This window comes from Phocoena phocoena, chromosome 16 (assembly GCF_963924675.1).
Source record: "Phocoena phocoena chromosome 16, mPhoPho1.1, whole genome shotgun sequence".
Lineage (NCBI taxonomy): Eukaryota > Metazoa > Chordata > Mammalia > Artiodactyla > Phocoenidae > Phocoena > Phocoena phocoena.
This window is the reverse complement of record NC_089234.1, coordinates 80,892,622-80,904,090: the sequence shown is the minus strand read 5'-3', so window position 1 is coordinate 80,904,090 and position 11,469 is coordinate 80,892,622. Positions and strand designations below refer to the sequence as shown.

At 49.6% G+C, this 11,469-nt stretch overlaps 1 pseudogene; it reads right to left on the bottom strand.

Annotated features, from left to right (window-relative positions):
* Positions 1-241: 241 nt before the first annotated feature.
* LOC136136069 (uncharacterized) lies at positions 242-6,230 on the bottom strand (annotated as a pseudogene).
* Between the last annotated feature and the right edge of the window lie 5,239 nt (positions 6,231-11,469).

The window sequence follows — 11,469 nt, the reverse complement described above, 5'->3', positions numbered from 1 at the left end:
ACTAAGCTTCTCCCCAGAAGAAGACGCATGGTCCCTAGGTGATGTTCAGTCTTCCCCTTCATGTCCCTGGACTTAAATACTGTGTTGTAAATTTAATTATTATTAGTACATCTGATGTTATGTAAGTGGATAAGGAAGAGAAGAAAACAAAGATAAAATAATACATCACGCGCCTTTATCTTCTCCCTTTCTTATCCATGTATAAACAGAGTCATAACAAAGTAAGGAAGAGATTCTCACGTCAATTACAGTTTTCAGGTATGTAACTGGTCACCCGGTTGGAGCTGGTATGTGTAACTACCTCCTTCAACGAATCATTCCCTTTGCTTTCAGGAAGAACCTCAGCTGGTCCTGGTTATTTACCTGCTGGGGTGACCCCAACCCTCATTGTGGAAGGGACTGGGCCATTAGTAGTCCTCCCTGAACTAGGTTGTCGTAGTTTCCCATGGACTTTAGTCAGAGGGCATGGAAATACTAAGAGGTGCCCTGAGGGATCTCCTATATTCCAGACATATGCTTCCTTACCTGCACTGTGGCACGGCAGTCCAACGTCCCCTTGGTAGTGAGGATCAATCACTGCAGTCAACACCGTAAGTCCCTCCTTTGTCTGTTGATTCAGAGACACAAGGCACCCAAAGCTGCCAAGTGGCAATCTTTTTTTTTTTTTAAATTGATGTATAATTGATTTACAATATTATATTAATTTCAAGTGTACAGCACAGTGATTCAGTATTTTTATAAATTATACTCCATTAAAAGTTATTACAAAATAATGGCTATAATTCCCTGTGCTATACAATATATCCTTGCTGCTTACCTTTTTTTTTTTTTTTTTGCGGTACGCGGGCCTCTCACTGCTGTGGCCTCTCCTGTTGCGGAGCACAGGCTCCAGACGCACAGGCTCAGTGGCCGTGGCTCACGGGCCCCGTCGCTCCGTGGCATGTGGGATCTTCCCGGGCCGGGGCACGAAACCGCATCCCCTGCGTCGGCAGGCGGACTCCCAACCACTGCGCCACCAGGGAAGCCCTTGCTTATCTAATTTAAACATAGTAGTTTGTATCTCTTAATGCCATATTTCTTTTTTGCTATCTACATTCATTTATTTTTTAGATTCCACAAATAAGTGATATCATACAGTATTTGTCTGTCTCTGACTTATTTCACTAAGCATAATATTCTCTATGTCCTTCCATGTTGCTGCAGATCAGGTGGCAATCTTAACTTCCAGTTAAATGGCATGATTGTTGCTTTTCTTGGTGAAACCATTACCCCCCTTCGGAACTAACACCTCTAGGCCAGCTGAACATAAGGTTGTGGGAATAGAAGGCAAAACTTTTGCTAGTGGATCACTAAGGCTAATAGTGAGAGAAGCCACTCCCATTTCCATCCCTTGATTCTTTGGACCCATGAATCTGGCCATGGGAGAAACAGCACCATATATTGGACACTGATTCAGAGCATCCACAGAGAGCTTCCTGGAGAACCCTGCTCAGCTCTGCAAGGTACTGCTACCTAGTGGTGCTGTAACTGAGTCTTCAGAAGGCCGTTCCATTGTTCTGTCAGCTGCGTCAGGATGATAGGGAACACGGTTAGACTAGTGAATTCTGTGGGTGTGGGTCCACTGCCGCACTTCATTTGCTGTGAAGTGAGTTCCTTGATCAGAAGCCATGCTGTGTGGATAAGGCACTTTATGAGTCCACGGATGGTAGTTTCAGCAGAAGCGTTGCGTTCAGGAAAGGGAAATCTGTATTCAGTGTAATTATCTACTCCAGTAAGAACAAAGTGCTGGCCCTCCCGTGACGGAAGCGGTCTAACGTAATCAACCTGCCACCAAGTAGCAAACGGGCTGATCACCCTGGGGAAGGCTGCCATGTCGTCGGTCCTGATGCTGGCAGCTTGGACCCTCAGCGGCGGCCGTGGTCAGGTTGGCCTTGGTGAGTGGAAGTCTGTATGGCTGAGCTCACGGATACCTTCCAGCCCTGCCACCACGACCGCTTTGCTCACCAGCCTATTAGACAATGTCAAGCGTAGCTGGAGAAGGAGGCTGACTGGTACCCACAGAACGGCGTCATCCTATCCACTTGAGGATTACAATCCTCCTCTGTTGAGACCAGGGCATCTATTTGAGACACAGTATCTTCGAGTTTCTTGCCCATTCAGAGAGGTCTATCTGTATACCTCTTCCTCAGATCTCCTGGTCACCAATTTTCCAATCATGTTCCTTTCAAATCCCTGACCATCCAGCCAAACCATTGGCCACAGCCCCTGAACTGGCATATACATGTTCTTCTGGTCGTTTCTCCTTTCAAGCAAACTGAACAACAAGGTTCACTGCTCAAAGGTCTGCCCACTGGGTGGATTTTCCTTCACCGCTGTCCTTCGGGGGTGTCCCAGAAGGGGCTGTGCTACAGCTGCTGTCTACTTTCGGGTGGCACCTGAATACTACGCAGGACCATCTGCAAAGTAGGCCCAGGTGTTCTCTTCCTCAGTCAGCTGATGCTAGGGAACTGGCCATGAGGCCGCAGGTGCAGGCTGTGAGAGAGAAGGTAGTGTAGCAGGTGTGGGGACGCTGGGCATTTGGGCCGCTTCCTCATGTAACTTTCTTGTGCCTTCCAGGTCTGCTTGAGCCGCATCTCACATGTACCACTTCCATCTGAGGATGGAGTTCTGCTGTGCGTGCCCAGATTCGTGCCTGTGGGTCGGACGGCACCCAGTTCACGAAGGGTAGCTCAGCTTGCACGGCGATGTGGTGGCCCACGGTTAAACGTTCAGTTAGTACTAAGGCCCAGCCGTAAGTAAAAGGCTGTTTCTCAGAATGAGAATACTTATCCACAGAGGATGGCAGGGCTTTGCTCTGTAATCTTCAGGGTCTGTGATGTGACTCTCCCATAGGGGTCTGACCCAGCCTCCACCAGAAGCTACCACCGCTGACCACTGGATCTGTGGGACCACGTGGCTCAGACGGCAGAGGGCAGCTCACAGGGCAGCCCGGACGCGGTGCAGAGTCTTCTTCTGTTCTGGGCTCCACTCAAAACTGGCAGCTTTTCAGGTCACTTGATAAATGGACTTGAGTAGTACCCCCAAATAAGGAATATGTTGCTTCCCAAACCCAGCGAGGACCATCGGGTGTTGTGTCTCTTTTCCGGTCATAGGAAGGGCCAAATACAACTTATCCTTCACCTATACCACCGGACCTCTAGAAATCCCACTGAGATGGAAGGCTCTAGAATTTCTGTCAGATTTATCTTCCACGCTCTGGCGTCCAAATGTCTCACCGATAAGCCTAGAATAGCTAGTCTTTCCCACTCACTAGGTCCAATCGGCGTAACATCATCAATGGGATTGACCAGTGTGAAGTCTTCTGGAAGAGAAAGGCGATAGGGTGCCTGCTTGACCAAACGATGATGTAGGGCTGGAGAACTGATCTACCCCTGAGGTAGGGCAGTCTTCACTGCACCGCTGGTTTTGCCAGCTGAAAGAAAGCTGCCCTGGTGGTCTTTACTAACAGGTATGGAGAAGAAACGTTTCCCAGACCAATAGCTGCACCCCAGATACTAGCCGATGTCTGAATTTGCTTCAACAGCGATGTTACAGCTGGTACAGCAGCTGCAAGGGGGTCAGCATGTGCTTCGATTTATGGTAATCCACGGTCATTCTCCAAGACCCATCTGGCTTCTGCACAGGCCACATGGGCGTGTCGAATGGAGAGGTGCTGGGAATCACCACCCCTGCACCTTTCGAGTCCTTGATGGAGGCACTGATCTCGGCGATCTTTCCACGAATGCAGCCTTGCCTTTGGTTAACTCTTTTCGAAGGCAGAGGCAGGTTGTGGTGGCTTCCACTTGGCCTTTCCTACCAAAACAGCCCTCACTCCACAGGCCCCAGAGCCATTGTGGGGATCCTGCCAATTGCTATCATTCTAATGATGCATTCCAAAACTGGAGAAATAACCCCAGGATGAGTGCAGAGACCCACCAGGAGATGGACCTGAGCCAAAACTCCATGGACCTCCATAAGCCCCTACTCGGACCAGTGGACTGTTCTGGGTCTCCTGGACTCAGGGTCAGTTCAGAGCCAGTGTCCAGTAATTCCTGAAAAGTCTGATTACTTCCTTTCTCCCAGTGCACAGTCACCCGAGTAAAAGGCCCTATGTCCCTTTGGGGAAGGCTGAAGAAAGATTAACAGTATATATATTTTTGGCAGCGTTGCGAGGTCTTTCCTGGAAGAGACAGACATCTCTTTCGTTCAAGGAGTTTTGGGTCTGCAAACTGATGCAAGTCTGGGAATGGATGGAGTCTCTCCGTTTTGATAATTAAAATTCGGCTTTTGTTCCCTTGACCTAGAACTTTTCTGCTCATATAGATGAAATAAGAACTTAGTAGCATTCTCATCGAAGAACCCCATGATTAACCAGCCAATGCCATAGGGTTGTGGCGGTCAGAGTATTCCAGTTGCTGCTTTGACTCTGCCGTCCATTACAGAAACCATGCCCACCCTGCCTTTGGTGATTCATTGCCACCATGTGGCCCCAGCTACCCTGGGGTCCAATTATCCTCGCTGCATTTAAGGACCCACACTGCAGTGGCACAGTTCCCACTATAATTTCTGACCTACAGAGAAGAGGTGACCAACGATGCTGGGTCACAGAGTTATTTTTCAGGGTCACGGTGAACGGTGTGCCCTGTGGACCCTCTCGGAGTGAGTAAGCAGGTCATATGTGATAAATCCGCTCTAATACTGCCACCTCCCTAAGCCTTTAGGTAATGCCTTTCCAGTGTACCAGAGCAGTTCTGGCATTTCCACTTCATTTAGTGTAGGTCACCTCTTGCCCCACGTTTCTGTCAACTAGCTAAACAAACAGCTTTTTTCTAATCTCAAACCACAGCACTGAGTCCAGATCTCTGCTTCGTGGTCTACACCATTAAACTCAGCTTGATCCAACTTCTTTGTTCCTTCCACCATCTTCCACACGCTTCACATCCACGCTCATATTCATTCCGTCCCACAACTCTCCGACTCCTAAGCACGTCCGGGTGTGTTCACTCACACGGTTCTTATGCCGTGAAGGACCCTGACCCTCCTGTAGTTCTAGCAGGATCCTTTCCCTTCCTCCAGACAGCCTTTCCCATCCTTCTTCACGACACTCCCTCTTACCCCCGTCTTCTGCAACGTTTTGTGCCAAACCTCTGGCCCGTGGCATATTCCACTGCATGCTGTTATTTAGTTTTATACGCACGTATCTCTCTTCCCTGCTGGAGGGGAGCCCCTTAAGGGCAAGAACCGTGTCTGACAGGTGCGGCGTCAGCGATGCTCCAGGATCGCCCTTGAAGAAAGCGAAGAGTGAAGGGACTCGAGCTCGGCACGGATCGCAGCTGTGTCCTGGGATGGCTGCCCCAAGTGGAGAGGGGGATCTGGGACCAGTCCAGTGCTGCCAGAAGATTCCAATAGTTGGACCCTCATTTCATGTTGAACTGCTCGCCCCCCTCTTTCCCAGTGTGGTCTGTCGTCTCCCCTCGTTCTCCTCCCCCCGCCCCTCTCCTCCCCTCCATCTCTTCCATCAACCCTTTGGTCACTTCCCTAATTAGTGTCTGCGAGGCACCCTCGTAGACCCGCCCCGCCCCCCGCCCCAGGAAGGCCTCCCAGTTTCTCCTTCTCCGAACCACCCGTTCTCCCCACCGCACTTCCCCTCTCGCTTTCGTCCAGCAAACGGGCGAGAGCGAAAAGCAAACTTCCCGAGGTCCGGGACGCAGGCTGTGGGCCCGCCGGCCCCAACCTCTCGCGTGTGCGTGTGCGTGCGTGTGTGCGCGTGCTGTGTGCGTGTGTGTGTGTGCGTGTGTGTGTGCGCGCGCGCGCGCGCGCGTGCCGGGGCCGAGGCTGGGAAGGAAACCGCCCGCGCGGCCCGCGAGGAGGAAGGAGCCTCCCCTTCCTCGCCAACCCCCTCCCCACTTCCCGTCCGGCGCGGCCGCTCGCTTCCCCAGCCGCGGGCCTCGGGGCGCACGGAGCCCGCCGGCCGCCGCGGAGCTGGAGGCGGAGGAGGCGGAGCGTGAGGAACCGGCGGGGCCCATGCTGGGCGGGGGTCCCCAGGGCGCCCCGGCCGGTGGCGGCGGGGGCCACCGAGCAGGTAGGGGTGCTGTCACGGCGGCCCGGCGGGTCGGGGCGGGGGTCCGGCGGGGAGGGTGCGCTGTAACGTCTGGAAATCGTGCAGGTCCGGGCTGCGCCGCTGTTAACATCTTGGGTTTATGCATCCTTGTGAGGTGAGGGAAACTGAGACAGGGCGCGTGGCGCGCCGCGCTGGGGTCGACGTCGCGCCGGGTCCTCCCCGAAGACCGTGCTGAGATCCCGGGAGCCGCAGTTTTGGCAGCAGCGCCGGTCGGACCCGCCCGGGCGGGTCCCGGTGGCCGAGGAAGGCGGCCGGGGCGCGCTCGGGTTTGGATGAGCCCGGGGACCGCGCCGCCCGAACCTCGGGTCGCCGTGCGCCCTCACCCGCGCAGTCGCGGGACAGGGGACGCCCGGGCGCCCGGTGCCGAGACCGCGGCCCGACTCCGGGCCGAGTCTCGGCTTCCACCGCATCGGGGACCTGGAGGTTGGGGTGGGTTGAGGAACTTGGTGCTGGCACCGCCCCAAGTGGCTGCTCGGCGAGCAGTTTCACCTCGCGTTTCCTTGGCAGTAGTGACGCCCACGCCCGGCTCGGAGCGATCCCTCCGCTTCCACCGCCCCGAGTACGGGTCACGCTCTCTACACTCAGGGTTGACACTTAGACCATTAAGTGCACAGTTGCTTTTCAGGAACGGCAGGACGTCTCCTACCATCCTCACTTTTAAAATACATGCAAAGGAATTTGAGACTTGGGAAGAGAATGAGGTTTGGAGTCAGGGAGTATGTGTCCTTGCTGCGTCAGAAGAGGGCCGGGCAACTTTGACAAGTCCTTTAACGTCTCTGAGCCTCGATTTCGAACCCCCAGCCCAGAGCTGAGATACACAGTAAGCTCTAAGTAATCACCTCAGTTGCTCTTTTCACTAAGCAAAACCTAATTAATTTGGAGTGGTGTAGAAAAACCAGTTTGATTTGACTAAAGTATGAATAGCGGAGTTTTTTTTAAAGGAAATTTAATCTTATTAAGTTCAGGCATGGCACATGAAGTCTTTTGAGGGTCAGTCGAGACCTGAGCAAAAAGAGGCCTGGAGCTGCTTTCTAAGCTCTGTGACCTTGAGCCTCAGTTTCCTCATCTGTTTACGAAAAAGATAAAAGGGGGACAGTAACGTTTTGGGCTGATAGAGCTGCCTGAGACTCAAATGAGGTAAAAGATCTGAGAGCTCCTTGAAACAAGCATGCAAGTCACTGCTCGAATATAAGACATCACTGCTACCCAGAGGGATAAGAACGTCTGCAATTTACTTTTACCGCTTGCGGTATATGCCAGGCAGTCTATCAGGAATTGCTCTGATGAAATCTGCCCCAGACTGTTGTAAGGTAGATACTTATTAATCCTCTCCCTGTACAAAGCTGAGATGCCAGCGTCACCCTGCTTCTTTCCAAAGGTCACGTGGCTGTTGAGGGTACAGCTAGGATTAGAACCCTGGTGTGGGTGCCTCTCACAGCTGTGTTCTCAACCACTGGCCAAGCTGACGTTATGCGGACGAGCTGTAGTTCAGAGCAGACCTGTGTTAGAACAGTTGATAATAATATAGCCTGCATATTTATAGACTCTAAAATACGAGTGAATTGTTAGCCCTGGCAGAAGAGACTTTGAAATAATCTTAATTGTTTTCATCCCTATGTAAAAAGGAATCCCATTTTAAGCTGTCTTCTTGTAAAAATAAGCAGTGAAAATTTGCCGAGAAAAAACGTACTAAAACCTTCAAAGAACGTATTACGAGAACTCATCAGAAATCCCCTAAAATAATAGAGTATTGAATAAACACTTTGAGAAAAAGGGAAAAGAAAGAACTCATCAGAGATCTCAAAACTAAATAGAGTTTGCATGAATATTTTATTTTAACATAAATTTGCCAGGACCCTTAGGATGGCACAAGAGGGGTAAACTGGGATTGAGGCTTTTGGTGTCATGGTCACCTGGCAGGGCTGGGACCCAGGACATTTCTGCAAGGACCTCACTGTTCACCTGAGATGCCCCCAGAAATGGACCGTCAGGCAAAGTCTGTGCACCTGAGGGAGAGTGAGTGCCAGGTTTCTGTGTTGCAGAAACAATCCCTAATTCAGCTGTTTCCCTTATTCTTTTCTTCCTCTTTTATTCTTTTTTCTTTTTCCAAAAGTAGTGGGTGCTCGTTACAGGAAGCACAGAAAACTACAGACAAGAAAAAGAACACTGAAAACCACCGTAATCCCAGCAAAGCAGACCGATAGTTTGGTGTCTCTCTTCTTGTAAGCCATTTCTGTGCCATGTTCATCAATTTCTATCTACTTCCGAAACAATGCATGCAAACTATTATTGTTTCATTAGATGACAAAAATAACAGTAGCTCATTGCTCAAACATTAGGGGAAAAAAAGCCCACGTTTATTATGTTCATTAAAACTTTTCCTTTTAAAAAAATTCTTAAAATTGTGGTCGAAGAAGGATTAGCGATTAAATGGTTAATGTGTGAATTTTATTGTGATTTTGGTCAGAGTTTGATGAAGGATCTTCAGAGTGAAGAGAGGATACAGGGGTGACCTTTAAATAGTAAGATCGAAAGACCAGCACAGAACAAAGTTTCTGAGTATAACATTTTTAGATTAGGATCATTCGACCAGAATTAGAATAATCTTTTTGACAATGATGATACTAATTTAGCTTATATGCCGGGTTCTCAGGCAAAGCCAGCAGAGACCAGTCAGTGCTTCCAGAGATGCCCTGGGCAGCCACCCTGGGGCTGGGGCGGGTCCCCTCTGGCATAGCTGTGCCACTTTCCAGCCAGCACCATTTAGGAATGTAAGCCTTTTAGCCCTTGGGAATCTTCTCTTGTTCTCGATTTTAATGACCGTGGTGAAAATTCCTTAGCAAGTATCTTTCGTGCAACAGTCATGCGATTTAAAAAATACTGGCCACAGATGCTTTGACCATTCCAAATCCATTTTCTCTTGAAATCAGAGTTTACCAGCTGCTTCTTTGAGCACAGACTTCACCATCAGCTTCCCATCTTTTCATACCAAGTGGTAGCGGGAGAGGAGAACTGTGGCTGACCAGTGAGTGACATGGTATTTCTGTTTGGCTTTGGAAGGCAGTCAGGGGCCCACATGGTGTGCTTAGCTGCCGACATGACCATCGGTTTTCTGTCTGCTTCCTTTTATCCGGCCCTCCTTCCTTTTGGCCACTTGCCTCCTGTCATGGCTCATAAGTGGAGGTAGAGATAGGCTTCCTGAGATCACTGGGGTCGCTTCTTGGTCTTCGGGTGTTGTAAAACAGAATCACAGAATTTATTGCTGGAAGAAGCTTCAAACGATCAGGTGGTCAAATCTGTTGAGCTCTGGCCCGTGAGGCACGGACAAATGCATTTACCAAGTGCAGCTGCTGAGAAATATATATTTGGTCCTTATAATGGTAACCATAGGTGTAGGGGGCCTGATCTCAAATGAGGTAATTGAAATAAATAGCCCTAGATTTCTTTTTTTTTTTCTTAAATCTTATTCTTTTATTTATCTTTGGCTGCATTGGGTCTTCATTGCTGTGCGTGGGCTTTCTCTATTTGCGGTGAGCGGGGGTTACTCTTCGTTGTGGTGGCTTCTGTTGTTCCGGAGCACGGGCTCTAGGCGCGCAGGCTCAGTAGTTGTGGCACACGGGCTTAGTTGCTCCGCGGCATGTGGGATCTTCCTGGACCAGGGCTCGAACCCACGTCCCCTGCATCGGCAGGTGGACTCTCAGCCACTGCGCCACCAGGGAAGCCCTAGGCTCTGTTTTTTTTTGTTTTTTTTTTTTTCCGGTACGCGGGCCTCTCACCGTTGTGTTCTCTCCCGTTGCGGAGCACAAGCTCCGGATGCACAGGCTCAGCGGCCATGGCTCACGGGCCTAGCCGCTCCGCGGCATGTGGGATCTTCCCGGACCGGGGCACGAACCTGTGTCCCCTGCATCGGCAGGCGGACTCTCAACCACCGCGCCACCAGGGAAGCCCCCCTAGACTCTATTTTTGACACAGGAGAATGTATGTGTTTTGCATTTATAAATGAAAGCATATCTCATCTTACTAAAATACTGATAGGCAAAGGAGGACAATTTCACAGCGGTGGAATAAGAAAAAAAGTAAAGAGAAGATAAATGGGGGCTCTGTTTCTCATACACTGGAAACATAGACTTGTGAAAGCTGTTTTGTGATTACAGATCCTCTGCTGAAAAAAGTTTGTGTATCTCAGTACAATTCTTTTTTTTAATTAGGGTGTAATTGACACATTATATTAGTTTCAGGTGCAGGACATAATGATTCGGTATTTGTATACATTGTGCAATCATCATCACAGTAAGTCTAGTTAACATTCCTCACCTTAGAAAGTTACAAAGTTGTTTTTTTTTTTTTTTCTGGTGATGAGAAGTTGTAAGGTCTCAACGCCGTACAATTTATTAATATTTCCTTGATGCTTTCATTATAACCACGAGCCGGGCATAGTGAAATGTGAGACAGCTGACCTTGGGTATAGATAATCTGCATTCAATTCAAATAGTAGATCTGACTCTTATCAATGCTTTTGTTTTCCTCTGGTTATAGAATTCTCTTGTAGAAGAGACACTAATTTATCCATTTATTCATTCTGTTGTATTTATCCGTCCAGGAACATTTATTTGGCACCTACTGTATGCATGGCACTGTGGTGTACCCAGCAGGGTGTTGAAAGATGTATCAGATTGTCCAGAAGGACCATCCAGTCGAAAGGGGAGATCTAACGAAGCCTGGTACTCTTTCCGGGTGATTTAAGGCAACCCTCAGATTTTCGCAGCCACCGTTAGGACGCTTCTTCCAAAGTCATCTCAGTCCTTCCTGTGTCTTCCCAGTCCCGACAATTGTGTCAGTATTTCTCTGCTCAGTACCTCCTGCCAGTCGGGCCTGCACACTGCTGCCAGGATAATCTTCCTAAAGCAGAGATCTGATTAGGTCCCTGTTCCCCGTGCAAAGACTCAGTATGGTCCTGCAAGCAAATTCTTAGCATTCCTTTCCAGGCCTTCCGTAAACAGGCCACTAAATCCCTAAAATGGATACTCTGGCCCTTTTCCTGCACAGTTTATTCTGTCCACCAAGAACATGATGGAATCTGTCCTCTTTGCCCCCAGTCTCTACACATCTTGCCAGTAATACTTCCCAGCCTTCTCTGGTCCTCTGGGATCATCTACTCTTTTCCACTTCTTCTGTTACAGTTTGTTGTGTATTTAACCCGCCTTCCCAACTCCAGTGTAAACCCCTTCAACTCAAGGAAGCTCTCTGGTTTATCACCTTTCCCCTCATGTATGTAGCACATTCATGGTTTATTCCACTCTGACTGAGTT